Raw genomic sequence first — 20,497 nt, 5'->3', positions numbered from 1 at the left:
TTGCTTTTTATCATGTTTCTGATTTTATAAAACTATTGGGAAATAAATTTATAATGAAGTTAATTATGCATTTTTCTTTCATCTGCAATAAATCCCCATTGAAATAGCAGGCAAATGAAAGCAAAAGGAGAAACAACATATAGCACCGGGAAAATATGGAGAAGTGTTTTAGTTCAATTTTATTCAATTTTAAGAGTAAACCTTAAAGTAAAAGTTAAATTTCATCTTAATCATGAAGAAAACATTGCTGTCCTCCACGTGTATTATGTTGATGTTAGGTGCGTTCTACTTGTTTCCTACCTTCATACACAGTGAGATACTGCACCAGTCTCACAGCTCTGCTGGACTTGAGTCCTTTATTGCAGGTCCTGTATCAGTCCATCTTTTGGAGGGTCTTCACATTCCATCATTTCACTCACTCTCTTTACCAAGCATGATGTCTTATTAAGAAACTGGTCCCTTCTGAAGACATGTCCAAATGTGCCGAATAGTTCTGCTCTTCTTGTTTTTAAGGAACATTCCAGTTGTACTTTTCAAAGACACAGCAGTCTGTTCTTTTTCAATTCACAAGGTATTAAGTGTTCTTCACCCAAATACTCGTTACAAGGAGTGAGTTACTCATTGTGTTTTCCTGACTCATTGTCCAGCTTTCATATGCATATAAGACAATTGAAAATGCACTGTCTTGGAGCAAACCCACCCAGTCTTCTAAGTAACATCTTTGCTTTTTACTAGCTCTTCTTTAGCAGTAGATTTGCCTATTTCCATGTGTCATATGATTTATTGACTGCTATTTCATAGAAGATAATTGTGGAAAAAGTATAATTAAATCCTTAGCAACCCCCCCCCCCCACTCCACTATGTTGCTTATTGGTCCTGTTGTGAGAATTGTATTTTTCATCATGTGATATATAATTCGTCAATGACTACAATCTTTCATCATGATCAGTAAGTTCTCCCAACTGCTCTTCATTGTCAGCAAGCACGGTGTGCCATCTGAATATCAATATCTCTCTGTGTTAATGCGTCTGCCCCTCTTCTGTTACTGTTTTCTGGTTAAAATAGTTCATGTTCTCAGATTATTTCCTCTGTTTACATACTGAATAGGTAAGGTGAAAGGCTACCATTCTGATGTAAACCGTTCCTAATTTCACCTTGTGCAGTAATTCCTCGTTTTGTTTGAAGGATTATCTCTTGGTCTATGTATAGGTGTACAATGAGCAGATATGACAGTTCTAGAACCTCTATTCTTCTCAATGTTATCTGTAACTGGTTATGATCTGCAAAATGAAATGCCATCGCATAATCAATGACACACCGATCTGTGTTTTCAGGGAAGGTTCCTGGCATCAGCAATGGCATCCTTCATTCTACCTCCTCCTTAACCCTACTTGTTTTTCTGGCAGCGACCCATACACATACTACTGAAACAATTTTTCATTTATCATCAGCAGAGTTAGTCTAATATGTGATTCTAAGGATTTTTCTCAAAGCTTCCCACATTCTATTGAATCACTTTTCTTTGACTTACTCACAAATGTGATTCTCTTTCAATCATTTGGCTAGGTAACTATTTTCCAAAATTGTTGGCATTGGCAAGTGTTGCCCACACATTTGCCTGTTTAATTTAGTTAATACAAAAAAACTTTTTTGAAAAATTTTAAGTAGGTGTTTACAGTATCTATACTTTCAAAAATCTTTTCCCCCAACATGATTTGGATCACCTTTGCTGAATTATATGAGAATGAATGTTCAGAAAATTCAAATATGCGTAAAACACCTGTTTAAATGGCCAAACTTGGGTATATCCAGAATGTAGTCTTCTTTGTCTTGAGTATAAAGATTGCAGGTTGCCTTTGCTGTTGCTGGGTATCTAGATTGGTAGCGATCCTAAACCTAAGAGAACAAAGTTTGCCCTGTTTGTAGCGTCCTCATCACGTTGATTTTGTAGTCACTGTGTCAATTCCTCTCCTTGAAAGTCTTCTGATTTTCCTCTGCTGCTCTGCTTCACCAAACCTGATGTTCTTTTCCAGGAAGCGTACTCTCCGGATAAGGCTAAGGAATGTGACATGGACTCTCGCCATCTTGGTTTGAAGAACATTCTGGCTGTACTTCCTTTAAACAGATTTGTTTCTTCTTCTGAAAGGAGCATGTTCAATATTGTTTGCTGACATCAGAATTCAAAGGCCTCAAGTCTTGCTTAGTGCTCCCTATCCATTCTCCAGCTCTCACACTCATAGAAGGAGATTGAAAACACCAGGGCTTGGGTCAGCCACACACTAGCTCTCTAAGTGACCAAATGCAGGTTTGTTTACGTGAAAAATGTACACAGCCAAAGAAGATATTTCTTCTAAAGTTTGGAGTGGTGAGAAGCAATAGCAAAAGGATTCTCTTCTCTTATTTCTACCTCACAGGTTAGGGGAAAGGCTATAAAATATGCAAACATTTAAGTCTGTAAAGGTAAGGGAATTTATTTACTTTTTGAGAATTATGATAGATTCTTAAAGAAATTGGTGTTTTCATGTTTTTTTTTTTTTCTAGACAGATATATGTAGAAAAGAAAAGATGGTTACAGAAGGGTCACAGGGAGGAGATGAGCCAGTCAGGGTGCAGTATAGCACCGATGAAACATACAACTTTCCTCTAGTGATTAATTGCTTCTTCCCCACTACTATTATTACCACAATTCTACCTTACAATTCTGGTTAGACTACGGTGTGTACACAGGAATAGATAAGAACTGGAAACAGGGAATCCAAGACAACTAAAACCCTCAGTAGGAAGGTGGGGGGAATTATGGGGAACCAATCCCAATGATCTACCTATAACTCCCCCCTCCATGGGGATGGACAACAGAAAAGTGAGCGAAGGGAGACATTGGTCAGTGTAAGACATGACCAAATATTAATAATTGATAAATTATCAAGGGTACATAAGAGAAGGAAGAAGGGTGAGGGAGGGAAGGGAAAATGAGAATCTGCTACCAAGGGCTCAAGTAGAAAAAAATGTTTTGAAAATGAAGATAGCAACACATATACAAATGTGCTGACACAATGGATGGATGTATAGATTATGATAGGAGTTGTACGTGTCCCCAATAAAATGATTAAAAAAGAAAAGTGTAACAGATGCAGCCAAGACAGTTATTTTCCACAAAGGCTGTTTGTTGCGTGACTAAATGCATGAGAGACTCACATATGCCATGAATCTTTTGATTAACCAGGAACAATGACCTAAGGGAGAAGAGAATGTGGAATAGGAAGAACGGACTTCCAGGGCTGTTTTCTTCCGTAACAAAGCACACCCAGTGGAGTCATGCAATCTGCAGCACATATTCTTTCTAAAAAGGCATAATGACTTCTAGTAACGTTGTCTGCAAACCATACCCTTCAGTGATATATAAATTAAAATCTCTGCAATTGATAATCTTTGAATATGTAGATAGGGAACAGATGCTATGCGTGACATTTAAAAAAGCCATATATGAGAAACCAATTCCATTTTTACTATTATTTAAAGCTTTAGTTGTATCAAAGTCTCTAGTTGTTCGTATAATAACTTCACTTTCAAGAAAAATAATTATCAGACTTAGAATGTTCAGCACTTAACTGAAGCTCAATAAATGCTAAGCTTTGGTTGAGTGTTATTGGGAGGCCTGGTTACACTGTCCTTACGCACTTGGCGACTAACAGAAGGTCTCCAGCTCAAACCTACCAGGTGTCTGAGGGACAGAGATGTGGCCATCTGCTTCCACAGATACTGGTAATCTTGGAAACACAGTGAGGCAGGATTTCCAATAAGGTGCTGGAGCTTCACCATATGACATAACTAACTCAGCAGCAATGGGCTTAGTAGTTTCTATTCATCTGTGTATTTCTTTTCAGAACTATACTAATTCTTAGTTCTCAAGAATGTATTATTTTGATTTTCCAAATATATATAGTTAGCCAAACAAATGTATTTCAAAAGCATTATTGTATTAATAGTCTGGTGAACAATTTAAAAGTAGAAGTGCTTGATTAAGCTAAATGGTTCTCCCAGGAATTAATAATAGATAAATGATAAAGGATTTTTGTGAGGTGATTAAAATGTTCTAGAATTGACTGTGACGATGGTTGCACATTTTGCAAATATACTAAAAATAATTGGACTGTATACTTTAGTGGGGTAATTATGTTGCATATGTTTTATATATTTTAAATAACCATTACAATTAGAGAGAGAGAGAGAGAGAGAGAGAGAGAGAGAGAGAGAGAGAGAGAGAGAGAGAGAGACCAAGAGGGATTGAGTAAATAGCTCTGAGTCAGAAAGGCAAAGTCTGGATATAAAAATGAAAAGAAGAAAAGAGAAAAAAATGATTAGGGCAAAGACTGTACAGATGTGCTTTATACAATTGATGTATGTATATGTATGAACTGTGAAAAGAATTGTATCAGCCCCAATAAATTGTTAAAAAAAAAAGAAACACAACTCACTGCTATTGAGTCCATGTTGACCCCTGGGGCCATACAGAGCAGAGTAGAACTGCTTCTGTGGGGTGCTGAGACGGTCACTCTTTCTGGAGTAGCAATCCCTGTCTTCCTTCCATTCCATGGGCCTCACACACTAGATATGCTGATCTGCCTGCATCTGGTGCTCCACCCCAAGCTTCAGAGTGAAGTGGGATATGCGTAAGGGGCGTGGGGGTGAAGGAGTAAAGGATTAGGGAAACGGTTCAGAATCTTCATCAGAACCAAGACTGTGTAAAATAAGAGTCTTTCACATCACTCCGGACAATTCTCAAGCAATTAAAATAAAATCAAGCTACTTGCTTATTTTCTAGACAAGCAGATGTTTAATACAAAATAGATTTTCAAGCCCATTTTGAGTGGGGACATGCTATCATGATCACCGCCCTTAACAAATGTATTGGAGACAATAGCATCATTCCAGGCAACCAGAAATAATGCCAAAAGAACTCTTAATCGTTATTGTCCTTGGACATAGTAAGGAAATGGTGTTTGAAATATGTGAGCTCATTACTGTAATAGGTATGAGTATACTTCTGCACAAATTGCCAGAATAGGAAGCATTGAAGGATGCAAAATGATCTGACCAATTCAGCAATTTCCTTATCTCCTTAGTGCTCCTTTCTCTCTGCTATTCCACTGGAACATCAGTGCAGAATTTAGAATATGGTGAGGCATGCATGAGGTAAGATTTAATATGCCATTTTCTTTCACAGTTGATATCACATAATTTTTTTCACTATTTATTGATGATGCAAATAAAATTTAAGAAGTTCTAAAAAATGACTAAGTCATTAAAAGGGAGATGCCGGATAGGGCAAGATATGACAAAATAATAATCTATAAATTATCAAAGGCTCATGAGGGAGTGGGGAGCAGGGAGGGAGGGAAAAATAGAGGACTTGATACAAAGGGCTTAAGTGGAGAGCAAATGTTTTGTAAATGATTAGGGCAGGGAATATACAGATGTGCTTTATACGATTGATGTATTTATATGTATGGATTGTGATAAGAGTTGTATGAGTCCCTAATAAATTTTTTTAAAAAAAGGAACACTCCAAAAGTGTCAATATATATATCACTCAAAAGCCACATCTATTTCTATAACATTCATGGTCATAAAGACCCAGATTATATATTTTTAAGATAAGAGACCATATATAATGCAACAGAAATAGTAAGTACCTATATATTCATGTATAAGCTGAGCTTTTTAGCACATTTTAAAGAAAATCATTTTATCGGGGGCTCATACAACACTTCTCACAATTCATACATACATCCATTGTGTCCAGTACATTTGCACATTTGTGCCATATTCATTCTCAAACATTTGGTTTCTATTTGAGCCCTTGGTATCATCTTCATTTTACCCTCCCTACCACCTCCCCCTCCCTCATAAACCCTTGATAATTTATAAATTATAATTATTTTTTCATATCTTATTCTGCCCGATATCTTCCTTCACCCATTTTTACATTTTCATCTTACCTTCTTTAAGTGAGAAATTAGTATACAAACTATTAGTATACAAATACACTTAAGTAAAATAAAGAAAGTGGAACAAAACAAAACATAAGGCACTTTCTAAATTTATTGCTTAATGATCCAATAAAACTTAAATTTGGACAATTCATGAGGTAAAAATAAGTTACTCTGATGTTTGATTGGCTAAGTTAGAGCATTTACTAACATTAATTAACAACATTTTTTACTAATTATATACATATATATGTATATATATTTTACATGATTTTCCTGATAGAATAAACAAAACCTTTCAGGTTGTTTTTGAGGTTCTCTCAGTAGAGTAAGGATAGCTCCTTTTATGAATAAAATATAATGTCCACCACAGGTAAATGTCTCCAACTGATTTGACAAACTAAAATGCTATCAACTTACCTTACTTGAAAGAGACAGATGCAGTCCATTGTAAGCAGGCATGTTTACTGACAGATGGAAAGTTCTTCATTATTGTAGAATTAGAGCGTAAGCAAAGTTATTGCTGAAAGACAATATTTTAGCACCAGATTCACTGCCAGCTTCAACATTCCCTCCACTTTTGTGTCACTGTCCTCCAATGAAAGGCTGCCTGCTAGTAATGTACATTTCACTCAAGAGCATTTTCATCCTCATCGTATTTACTTTATGCTGCAAGAGAATTGTATGATGCTATGAAAGAACACAGAATAGCCACAAAAAGCCTGTGATCAGTTGAAAATGACTGGTGTGCTCTCCTCAAACCTGAGCAGCTTGATCATGCACTGCCCATGCAGTTTCAGTGTCTTCTCAAACAATGCTGGGGGGAATCAGGAAGCATTTCCCCATGAGATACTCTCAGTTCTCCTGTAGTGCATAAATTTTGCAGGTGGGATATAAAAAGTCACCAACCAGTCATTTCAATACACTCTAGGCTAATTTGGTTACAAATATATACAAAATCTGATAATCCCTAAGACATGCTACCCCTTTGCAAAGGAAGAGGGCTTTACATACCCACTTAAATCCTCAGGGATGCAAGGGGAGGAAGATCTTTATTCTACAGGGAAACAATCCAACTGAGGTGAAGGATGGGGTGGAGGGTGTGGTAGGGGAATGTAGATTGAGCCAAAATTAAAATCAGCTAAGACCAAAAAACGCTTTGAATATTTTTGCAAAATATAGCACCCTATGTAAGACTGGGGAATCCTCTACATAATGCCTATGCTCAAAGGAAGTCTATTGGGAAGAGCAGCACATAATCCTGTCTGACCCTGCAGGTATGAATGGGGCTCTATTCTCAGATGCATTTCTCTGCCAAATGGCACCAACTGCTGTTCATATTAATGCCCCTGGCACCACTGGACATGATCTGGTCTTAATTTTACTTTCCATGTTCAAATTAGCTTCACTTAGGCACAGGTTTTGGAGGTCCCTGCATGCTGGCTTCAAATGAAAGCAATTCATCTTCAGGGAAGCAGACTGTCAGACCTTTCTCCTTTAAAGCCTCTGGGTGGGATCAGAGCCCCAGTTAGCAGCCAAGCACACGGTGCTGGTGTCACCAGGGTTCCTTGTATGAAATTAGATAGACCAATGAAATCAGCCACCTGCACGATCATGACTGGGCACAGACGTTCTGGGCACAGAAAAAGGGATGAATACAGCTGCAATAAAGGTTGTGGAAGAGGAGGAGAATAGAGAAGGGAGGGGACAGGATTGGGGACAGAAGAATGAATTACATGTTTTGGCAAGTATACTTGGCATGAGAAAAGTTAAAGTCATCAAGCAAGCGAGCAAGAAAGAAATGAAACGTCCACATGTCACTATCTTTACCTCTCAGTTCTCTCTCCTGTGTCAGCGAACGCAGTTGGAACAGGTGGTTTCCCATTGCCTCATTGTCACACATTAGCTTTCAATCAGCCTCTCTCTCAATGAAACTCAATAGGAACCATCCAATCATTTAATACTTTTTACACTTCTGGGATGAAATTCTTAGAATACATTTTCTGGTTTAGAAGACTCTTTTACAAAGTAATAATAGCAAAAATAGCATGAATGTACTGAAAGATAATTGGTATGCTTAAGACTGTAACATAATTTCATGAAGTTTCAAGAACTTTTTTCTTGGTTCAAGTATAATTAAGCACACAGATGTTTCTAGATAATAAGCAAATTTTTCAAAGAGCTAATAAATTTTAGGAGCAAAAACTGCATATTTCCAAGTTTACAACTTTTGTATTTGAATGAATGTCAAGCCACCTGGGAATAAAAAGGATTCTAGCATTTCAAAATTAAAGACCTCATTATATCATTAGTCCTAAATAATTGATGTCTACCCATTTGTTGTGCAGTGAAGTTTATGCAATCCAATTTATCATTTTTTAAAGTAGAATCAATTACAAGTGTATGTGACCAATCTAAGGACACAGTTATTTATCTTAAATATATATGTGATGATTTAAGGTGCAACCCTTTCTCTCTCCCTGTCTGAAAGGAGGAGAGGCATAGTTAAATGTCTGTTCCTCACCAACACCTTAGTTAAGATACCAACACCAAAGTGAAGAACTAAGGAAGCATTATGAAGTAAATTACTCTAATTTTCTCTGTGTTTGGAATATGTCGTAGATGCTTGCTGAAAACTCAAGACACACATTCAGCTGGAGAAATATCCACTCATGCTCCATGCCTAACACTGATGCATAGTCAGTCATATGACTCTCTGACTCCAACTCACCAACACCAGTCCATTTCAGTGCACTAACACCATTTCATTTTTCACAAGTTCCAGTTTTCAGAGATTCATACTTCACATCTCACAATTTTCAATTATCTATAGATGTTTGTAATCACTTCTTTCCATGTTAACTCCTCATCAGCAAACGAAGGTCTCAGTGTGTTTACACAGGCTTTACTCCATCCCCATCTTTATGGTCGACTCTCCTTTGAGAAGGCAGCTCTTCCTCAGTCATATTTTGAGTGCCTTTTGATATTAGGGCCTCATCCAGGACAATGTCTGACGATGGTATGTTGTTATTCTTCAGGTTGTCAGTGGCTTATTTGTAGAAGTGGATAGTCGATTACTTGTTCTTGTTCTATGCTGTCTGGCAGCATGGATGAAACCTATTTACTTTGTGTGACCCTGCTGGCTTTCAAATATCAGTGACATAGTTTCCAGCACCATTGCGACACAGAAGTCACCACAGTAAAACAAACTAACAGACACATGGTGTTTCTTATGTAACAAATGCATTTTTTTGTATACAAGTCTGAACTTAAAAAACACCTTTTCACATGAAACTATATTAAGCTACTTTTTCAGGTAAAATTTTGAAAATGGCATAAGTAAAAGAAGCAAACTATAATCACTAAAATAAAATAAACAGAAATATTTAGAGTGCACATTTTCATGTGTTTCTTCATTGTCTTTTGTGTCTTATCATGTCTGTGAGTTCAGTAGTTTTGTTGGTTTTTTTTACATATATATCACTGCATAGTTGAATCACATCAAGCAGAATCATGCAATTGCTATAACATTCAGTTTCCAAACATTCTTTTTCTACATGGACTCCTTGACATTGTTTCCCCTTCACCCTGCTTCCACCACTGAACTCCCCCCCGCCACCCCAAATCCTAATCAGAAACACATGACAACAACTTCAAGAGGGTAACCTCCAGTGGCGTGACACTTTTGAGAGACACACATCCTTATATGGTCAAGCAAAAACCGAAGAAAACAATACAAACCAAAGACACAGACCATTTAGGAAACCAGGTCAGGCCCAGCGTGCATTGTAGGGGAGACCTATTGACAAAGGTTTAACTGTACCAGCCAGATCTATGCTTTAACCTTCTATCTTCATCTCTCCAAAGCTCTCTGTTTAGTAACCATAACACTTTGGTGACTGATGATAGTGTCCTTCTTCCCTGTGGACTTATTTGACATCTCACTTAGATGGCTGCTTGTTAGAAACAAACATTTAAGACCCCAGACACTATTTTATCTGCTAGTCAGGCACAATCTACATTCTTCGCCACATTTTGTTACCACACCCATGTCTTCTGAGTTTTCGCCCTGTTGGTGAATATCGAGTATGGCCATGATGTCAGAACTGATTGTTCTTAAGTTAGAGCGCTGGTTCTCAACCTGTGGGTCACAGCCCCTTTGTAGATTGAACGACCCTTTCCCAGGGGTTTCCCAATTCAAAATAGTAGCAAAATTATACTTATGAAGTAGCAATGAAAATAATTTTGTGGTTCATGGGGTCACCTCATCATGAGGAAGCATATTAAAGGGTCACGGCATTAGGAAGGTTGAGAACTACTGAGTTAGAGCTAGGATTTAGTGCAAACCCCCCAAATTCATTTCTGGATATATATTTTGTTTTCTTTTTAATTTGTTATTACTTGGGGGTTAATGTGTGTGGCACATCATCCCATAGTTCAATCTTGTCAAACAGAACTGTATAATTACTTCCATAATCAGTTTCCCAACATACTTTTCCTTCCAGGTCTCCATGATATCATCTTCCTTTTACCTCTCCCATCCCAGATATTAACTCCCCCCACCCCTCCCCATACCCACCTACCTTGTCCTGTTCTATTTGTTGTCCTGATAGACTCATCAATCCTGGATTTCATTTACTGAAAAACAAATTACACAAATTCTATAGGGTGACCCTCCCATGACATAACACCTCTGAAATACATGCACTATCAACAGAAAAAAAAGAAAGAGAAAAAATGATACAACAGTTCTCAGCTGTTGGGACAGCTGTCTTCCTCAGACACCACGTATGTTCTGACTTAACTCCTCAGGGAGCAAATGTGTCTGAGGCCATTTCATCCCATGGAATTTCTGCTTGATATCCCACTGGCATAAGCTCTGAAATGTGCTATAGGCCCCATAGATCCAGGTACCTGGCCTGCCTCCCCATGATTCCTGAGATCAATGTGGCCCATTCGGTGCATACCACCAATGTCACCACCCCCATTGGTGTCCCAAAAAGCATTTTAAATCATCTTCCCCCCCACATGGGTATAGGTCCGCTTCTTTTCCTACCAGCAGACATGCCTTGTCTTCACCTAGACCAGCGGTTCTCAATCTATGAGTCATGACCCCTTTGGGGGTCTAACAAGCCTTTCACAGTGGCTGCCTAAGTCATAACAGTACCAAAGTTACAGCTATGAAGTATCAATGAAAATACTTTTCTGGTTGGGTGGTCACCACATGAGGAAGTGTATGAAAGGGTGGTGGCATTAGGAAGGTTGTGAACCATGGCCCTAGACATGTTTTCTCCATTTCTCTGACGAGTTGTCTTCCCATCTGTGTATTTTATCCCACCGATAGGGCTTTGTATGTGGGGTCGGGGTGGTGGTAGTGGCTTCTCATACATTTACATGACTGTCCCAACATTCCCTTCCCCTTCCTCAGCGATCCATTCCTGCCTGACATTAGGTGCCCTGCGGTCAAGTAACTGGAGTGGATGGTGTATGGTTTATTGGGAATGATCTGGCAGTCTGTCTGGCCCTTCAGCCAGAAAACTGGGTGTCCTACCTGCCTGAGCTCGTGCTCTTTCTAATGCTTGTCCCTACAGCAGGGGACTTTTGTCCTTTTGTGTTTGACTAACTTTGCTCAACATAATCTCTTCCAGAACTCTCCGTGTCTTGAGGTGTTTCATGATTTCACCACTTAAAAAATATATTTTATTGGGAGCTCTACATATATCATAACATTCCATCAATCACATAAAACAGTATTGTACAATTGCTACCACAGTCGGTTTCAAAACATTTTCTTTCTCTTTTTACATAGATGGCATATAATAGTTAAAAAATACCATTAAACAATGTATTATCAAGGTTAAGGATAAAATGAGGGGATTTTTTAAAGTGTAGAAAAAATGAATTAAAATATTATGGCATCTTCCCACTTTTTAAAAACATTTTATTAGGGATTCATACACCACCCATCTGGATCCATACATACATCAATTGTGTAAAGCACATTTGTACATTCATTGCCCTCAGCATTCTAAAACTTTTGCTCTCCACCCAAGCCCCTGGCATCAGGTCCTCATTCCCCCTCCCTTGTCTGCACAGTTTTGAAGGGGTGCGCAGTGTTGCACTGTGTGTATTTACCAGTGTTTTTGCTTGTTTTGTTGTTTTTATCCAACCTTCTACTGACGAGAATTTAAGCTGTCTCCAGCTTCTTGATGCTGTGAACTGTGCTGCATTGAACACGGGGATACAAACGTCTGTTCGTGATCTGTTTCTTATTCCTTTGGGAATGTGCCCCACCATGGTTGCTGGATCGTATGATGTTTCTCAATTGCCGTCTGTTTTCGCTATCACCATAGCACCTTCCACAGTGACTGTGCCTAGTTACAACTCGGCCAGAAGTGGATGAGTTCCTTTCGCACAACATCTTCTCCAATATTTGTTGTTCTCAGTTTTTGTTTTTTTATTGGGCTATAGTTATGGGTGTTAGGCGGTATCTCATGGCTGTTTTGTCTTGAATTTCTTATATGGCTAGTAACTGGGAGCATTTCCTCATGTGTTCATTAGCCATTCAAGTGTTACCGTTTGTGAATCATCTGTTCATGTCCTTTGCCCACTGTCTCGGAGGGTTATTGGTTTTCTTCTTCTAGTTTTGTAAAATACTATAGATTTCATTAATTAGTCCTTGCTGTTATGTGATTACTAAATACCTTTGCAAAGTCTATGGGGTCTCTTTTTATTCTTTTTAATGAAATCTTTCTATGTACACAAGTGTTTAGTTTTATTTTATTCATAAATCTTTTTATTGGGGGCTCTTACAGCTCTTAAAACAATCTACACAGATAGGAACTGGAGGCACAGGGAATCCAGGGTAGATGATAACTTCAGAACCAGTGGTGTGAGTGGCGATACTGGGAGGGTAGAGGAAGAGTGGGTTGGAAAGGGGGAAAAGATTACAAGGATCTACATGTGCTCTCCTCTCTAGGGGTCGGACAAGAGAAAAGGGGGTGAAGGGAGACATCAGAAAGGGCAAGATATAACAAAATAATAATTTATAAATTATCAAGGGCTCATGAGGGAAGGGGGAAGTGCAGAGGGAGGGGAAAAGAAAGAGGACCTGATGCCAAGGGCTTAAGTAGAGAGCAAATGCTTTGAAAATAATGAGGGCAATGAATGTAAAAATGTGCTTTACAATATTGATGTATGTATGGATTGTGATAAGAGTTGTATGAGCCCCTAATAAAACTTAAAAAAAAACAACCTACACATGAATTATATCAAACTCATTGGTACGTATGCTGCCATCATAATTTTCAAAACATTTTCTTTCTGCTTCAGATCTTGTTATTACCTCCTATTTTTTTCCTCACTCCCCAACCCTTCCACCTTCATGAACTCTTGATAAACTATAAATTATTTTTAATAGGTCTCACTCATCTATTTTGTCTTCCATGGTGTGTGTTAACTTTGTTATTTCTGAAAGCCTTTATATTCCCAGCACTAGAGCTCCTATTTTTTTTTTCCTCCAGTTTTCTCATTGATGATCCTGAGAGTTTTGGGTTTTACATCTGAGTCTTTGACCCACCTTGAGTCTGTTTTCGTGCGTGGAATGACATATACGTCTCATTTCACCTGTCTGCAAGTAGCTATCCAAGCTTTTAAACACCATTCATTGAAGATGGTGTCTGCTTCCCACTTAATGTTTTTGGGACATTGGTCAAAAATCAGTTGTCTGTATGCCGTTGTCTTCCTTCATTTCTGGGTTTTCTGCCCTGATCCATTGGTTCTGTGTCTATCATTATATCAGTACAGTTCGAGGCTGCTCTGACATTTGTGGCTGCAGCACAGGTTTTGAGGTCAGGTAGTGCAACACCACTTACTTTCTTCTTCTCCAGGTGCTCTTGGCCCATCCTGGGCTTCTTCCTTCTCCACATGAAGTAGGTAATCATTTTTCCCATTTCTTGAAGAACATGGATGGGATTTGGATTGTGATTGCATTCAATTTGTAGATTACTTTAGGTAGTATTAACATTTTCTCACTATTGAGTCTTCTCGTTCGTGAACATGAAATATTCTTCCATGAGTGTATTTCACTTGTGTTTTCTTGTAGGAAGGTCTGTAGTTTTTTTTCATACAGGTCTTTTTTAGGACGGGAGGGGAGTAGGTCTTTTCCTTTGTATTTCCCTTTTTGTCTTGCTTTTCTGAATGGTAATTTTTACTTGATATATTTTATTGCTATTCCTGTCCCTGGTATATAGGAATTCAATTGATTTCTGCTTGTTAGTTTTATATCCTGCTACTCTGTTAAACTCCAGCAATCCAAGTGTGGACACCTTAGGGTTCTCCACATATAAAGTCATACTGCCTGAAATTAGCAAAGGTGTCCCTTCTTTACCCACTTGTATTCCCTTGATTATTTCTGTTCCCGTAGGGTGCTGGCTAGGACTTCCAACACAATGTTGATCAGAGTGGGAATAGGGGACATCCTTTTAGAGTCCCTTGTTAAATGGAAATGTTTTCAATTTTTCTCCATTGAGTGTAATTTTGGCTACTGTTTTTTTCATATGGACTTAAATGTACTGGGGAGTTCCCCTTCTAGTCCAGTCTTCTTGAGAGCTTTTATTATGGGTGTTGGAAATGCTTTTTCTTCACAAATGTCTATGTTCATATTGTTCTTATTCTCTTTCTTGTTAAAATGATAGATTATCTTAATTGTTTTTCAAAGTTGAACCATCCCTGCACTAATGCATGAATCCCAAATGGTCATGATATGTTTTGTTTGTTTTTCTGATATGTTCTTAGATTCTATTGGCCAAGATTTTGTTGAAGGTTTTAGCATCTATGTTAATGTGAGGTATCAAAGTGAAAATCTCTATCCTTGTGGGGTATTTTCTCAGTTTTTGAATCAGGGGGTTGGTGGTCTCATAGAATAAGTGTGGGAGTTTGCTGTCTCTATGTCAGAGGTTCTCAATCTCACAGGGGTCGCCTGACACCATTGGAAAACACATATTTCAGATGGTCTTAGGAACCAAGACACTGCTCCTCTATCCATCTCTAGGCAGTTCTGGGCACATGCAGATATGCCCACGTATGAGTACCTGGTGTGAAGACTGTTACCCATGCTACACCCTGCTTCAAGACAAAATTTAATTTATTTTTAATTAGGAATTATATTTCACAATATTTAATTTCATGTTGGTTTTGTGATTACTCACTATGATTTAATTATGTTCAAGTTGTAACAATGAAAATACACCCACATATCAAATATTTACATGACTATTCATAATAATAGCAAATTTACAGTTATGAACTAGCTATGAAAGTAATTTTATGGTTGGGGGTCACCACTACATGAGGGACTGTATTAAAGGGTCAAGGCATTAGGAAGGTTAAGAACCACTGCTCTATGTTCTAGAAGAGTTTGTGTAGGATTGGTATCAGCTCTTATCTTAATGCTTGGTAGAATCCTCTTATGACACCATCTGGACTGGAGCTTTTGGGCTGGGAATTCCTTGATGACCTGACCTATTTCTTCTACTGCTGCAGGTTTGTTTAAGTTCTTAATGCCCATATGGGTTAATTTGGGAAATTGCTTTTCTAGGTATTTGTTCATGTCCTCCAAATCACTAAATTTGTTGGAATGCAGTCTTTCATATCACTTCATTGTTACTCTTTTTATTTCATTGGAGTCTGTTGTGATTTCCCCTCTTTCAATCTTAATTTTATGTATTGACATCTGCTTCTTCCTTTCTTTTGTTAGGTTTGCTAGCCGTATTTTGGTTTTGCTGATTCTTTTAAACAACCAATACTGTGCTTTGTCAATTTTTCATTGTACTTCTGTATTCAGTCTATTTAATTCTGCCCCAATTTTTATGATTTCTTTTCTTTTCCTGTTGGAAGTATTATGCTGTTGACTCTGTTCTTGCTGTTGCAGATGCTGTGTTAAGGTGCTGACCGTGGTTATCTCCTCTTTTCTCACGTGTGCAGTTTTTGCTATAAAATACTCTCTAATAGCTCCCTTTGCTGTGTCCCTTAGGTTTAGGTATTGTGCTGTCATTCTCATTGGTACAAGGAAATTCCAGATTTCTTCTCTAATTTGGATTACTACCCAGACTTTTTTGAGTAGTGTGCTGTTGAGTCTCCACGTTTTTGTGATGGTTTTGTCCTTTCCATTGTTGATTTTCCAGTTTTATGGCACGGTGGCCAGAGAAGATGGCTTGAATCAACTCTCTGTGTTTGAATTTTCTCAAGCTTGCTTTATGGCCCAGCATGCGGTCTATTTTTGAATATGAGCAGTGTGCATGCAGAAGAATGTGTGTTTATAGTTGTTGCTGCTGTTGGTTGGAGAGCCCTGTAAATATCTGGTAGGTCAAGTTTTTTGATTGTGCTGTTTTCCATTTTTTAATTGAGTTTCTTGTATTTTTATCTGTTTTTCTTTGAGAACGGTGCATTGAGTCACCTACTGCTATTGTTGATCTGGTCATTTCTCTTTTCATCTCTTTCAGTATTTGGTTGATGAGTTTTGAGGGTTTTTCATTGGGTGCATATAGCTTTATTACATTTATGAGTTCTTGGTCTATTGATCCCTTGAGCATTATGCAATGCACATTCTTGTCTCTGGTCTATACGACAGGCAGGACTGTGAGTTTCCTAGACTGTAGCTGTTACAAGAGTTTAAGGGAGACAGTCCCCACTTTCTCCCCACTGAGTAGTTGGTGGTTTAGAACCTCAGAGTTTACAAATCACAGTGCAATGCATAATCACTTTGCCACCAGGACTACCAAGGCATTAAAATAATAGCCAGGTACAAAGCCTCCCTTACTCAGAGGGTAAAAGAAATGGTGGTCTGGTAAGCACAGGCATGAACATGTCCTCCAATTTTAGATAAACAAGGATGTGTGAAGCTTTAGGAGAGGTGATCTAATGGGCCCTCTAGAAATGCATGTGTAAATAAATCCCTAATAAGAACTGCAAAACCTGTCTTCTTAGAGTATGCTTAGCATCCTGTGGTCATAGTGAAAATCTGCTAATCCCTTCCTGTGACATTGTAAAAACCTGGGAATCTCTTCCTGTGATTGCTACCAAAAACTTGCTTCCATCACATAGTTTAATATATGTCTCTCTCTATAAAACTTTCTTGACTTTCACTGGCGTATTTAAGCAGTTTGACGGTAGCCAACCCTATGATTTCATTCTGCCTCAAACATGAGAAGAAGCAACATGATCTAGGTCTTTGACTGAAACAGTGACAAGAGTTTCTGGACCTCGTTTCTTGGCATCATGAGCCCCTGGCATCAGAGAGCAGATGTCTATGGACCACAGTGAAAGGCCCAGATCCATGTGCATTGTCCCTATGTGTATTATCCCAGACTAAATTCCTTGTGACTGTTAACTAGGGATCACAACAGTCTTGCTTCATGCAGAGTCCATTGGAAAATGAATATGCTTCTCTCCCTCTCCAACCACTCCAGAGAGGGGCAATCTCACTTAGAACATGCCTGGCTGTGTCCTTGATCATCCCATGATTACCATCCTGGGTGGAGGGGTGTCATGGAGTCATGAGCCATACCATAGTAGTCATACCCTGACTACCTTGATTGGAAAGCCCTGGACCAATCTTGTGAGCTCTTCTAACATTATGCATGGGTCCATACCAAGGTCCCATTCCTGTAGTTGTAGTCGTACCTATAAAATTGATGCACTGATATGTCACTCTGTTAGACTGCATTAACTAGAGAAACAAATCCACAGACATCCATATATGTGCAAGGAAGAGCTTTATATCAAGAACTAATTATAAATCAAGATAATGTCCCAGCCAAGTCCAACTGAAATACATAAAGTCAACACTAGTTCCACTTCAGACTCATGCAGCCACATGTAATGATGCAAAAGGCAGGAAGATCATGGGCTGTTGGGTGCAAAGTCACATGGATTCAAGGTCCAAGATCGGTGCAAACAAGGCAGGGCTTCAGCAGAGAGAGCGGGTAGTTTGTTCAGTCCTGCCTGTGAGAAGGCCACACACTCAAGGAGGCATCAACAGTTTGTGATCTGATTGACTGGATATGACCTTACACTTTTATGTATCTCCAAGTTGATTTAGAATTATCTAACTATTACAGCCACCAGTCATGGTAGCTATACTTTTAGACAATTTCCTTTATGTTCCATGCTTTATATAAGTAATTGCTTGACCGCAAATCCTTGGACTCTACTATCAAACCATGCTAATGGTTATCTGAATGATGTGTCTCTTCTTTGCCTTACCCTTGTCCCCTTTAGGACTTAATAAATGTTCTCCTTAAATTGTATGGAAGATTTGAGTCTCCCTTTGAACCCTAAATTATCTTCTATTTATCTCTCCTATGTCATTGAGTATTGATAGGTGTTTGGGGCACACATTGACCATTAAATACCCCCTCTCTTTAATCCAAAACTCTGAGCATTTTAAATTTTATGAAGTCAAATTAAAAAAAATCAGAATCACTTTAAAATGTATGTGTTCTTTCTAAGGGCTATATTATTGATCCTAAAAAAATTATGGTCATCAGAAGTGCAACTATTTGTTAATGTTCACAGGGAAGCTGCAATTGAAGACAAGTGAAAACAATTAATTCAAAGTACGACTAGATTTTGAGGCTTAATCATTTTGCTTAAAAGACTGATGTAAAGATCAGCTCTTTGAACTAGCTGATCCCAGTGCAATACTTCCGTTTTCAGTATATTTGTTTGTTTGTTAATTTTAAGGCAACCTCATGAGATAAGTTATCACTTTCCCAGAGAGAGAAAGACAGGGCTTTCTAGTCCTGTAAAGAGTTACATTCTCAAGCACTCACAGGGGCAGTTCTACCCTGTCTTACAGGGTCTTTATGCGTCAGCCTCACCTCTGCCAGTGAATGTAGTTACTATTATTATTGGAATAAACCTGTGCTTGTATGAATTTTCACACTACACATGATGTTTTTAAACACTAGCTTATACATTTATGCCTTTGAGTGCTTCTATACTTTCTAGCACTAATATATTATTAATTTACATTCCTACCCCAACTTTATAAGCAACAACCATTTCTCCAAGAATTTCTGGGTTATTTTAGTGGAAAGTAGTATTAAGAATCAAGATTTGGCTCTAGATGATCATCATTTTGATTCTAATAAAAACTGTCATTTATGACCCAAATATGTCTAATTTCAACAAAAGGCCTCAACCCCCCCTAAAGCCCATATAACAGGATAAAGTGTAGATAAGCACTGTATTACATCTGGCTCAGGCTTCTTAATTGGGAGGAAAGGGACACTTTAGGGAATGATCTTCCCCAGACTCCTATATTTTGTATCATTCAGGTTAAATACTCCTCCAGGGAAGGCAAAAGAGAAGCATTTCACAGTCAAATTCTTGTCTGGTTGGGTTTCAGAGCGTGTGGGATGATACTGTGACCAATTTAGTTTGCCGTCTAGTGAACAGAGGAGAATCTAGGCTTCTTTGTGAATGAAATGTGAAATGGAAAAAGCCTTGCTCCAGAACAATCAGAGGTTTAGAAACTCATCTTTTTGTGGGGATTTTTTCCCCTCATTTGAGTGTGTGGCATCCAAGAGACTGTGGCAAGAAAGGAGAACAACTGAATATTCCAGGCTCTTCATAGAAGTTGGTAAGGTTTTATTGGAAAACAATTCAGTTGTTTTTAGTAATTGGCAAAAACTACTTTGCTGATTGTTATTACAATAACTCTGATCTAGCCTCATAAATCATATAGTCTAGTAAACCTTATGATTGTTGGATTGGTATGAATTGGAATCAACCCAATAGCAACATCTATAATATGTGTCCATATATAGTGATATAAATATTGTGCAATATAAAATGAGCGATATATATATTTTAAGACCAAAATCCTCACTGAGTCAGTGATAACTCATAGTAATCATATAGGACAGTGTAGAACTCCCCTGTGAGTTTCTGAGACTGACTGGTGGTTTTGAACTGTAGACCCTGCAGTTACACTAGTGCATAGCCACTGTGCCGCCAGCACCCCAGTAGTCATGTGTGGTAAGACACTTTCATACTTATCACTCTCTAGATAGAAACTGCAAATACATTGTGTCTACATACATCACCAATTTGAGCTCATAAAAACAATGTGAAATGGGTAGTAGTCTTTGCCTTTGCAAGTACTATATGCTAATTTTAATTGATTTTCTAAATAAAACTTTATTTGCATTTGAAAACAAAATCTAGCCAGTATTTTAATTTCAATGTCTTAAATTAAAATGAAATCAAATACCTTTTCAAATATTTAATTCTTTAGCTAGGAAAATAACTTCTCAATTTTTATTTATTACCTTAATAATTTTTGCCCACTATTTTTCTGTATTGATTTAAAAATAAAGGATTATTGAAATCTACTTAAAACAGCATGCCTGCAAATGTGTTACAAATGTAATTTACATGTTTGACACTAATTTTGCTTTTGACTATGCCACTGTGGGTGGGGATGGGAGGGGATAATGTGA

Source organism: Tenrec ecaudatus, chromosome 4 (genome assembly GCF_050624435.1).
Source record: "Tenrec ecaudatus isolate mTenEca1 chromosome 4, mTenEca1.hap1, whole genome shotgun sequence".
Taxonomy (NCBI): Eukaryota; Metazoa; Chordata; class Mammalia; order Afrosoricida; family Tenrecidae; genus Tenrec; species Tenrec ecaudatus.
Note: the sequence above shows the minus strand (reverse complement) of the source record.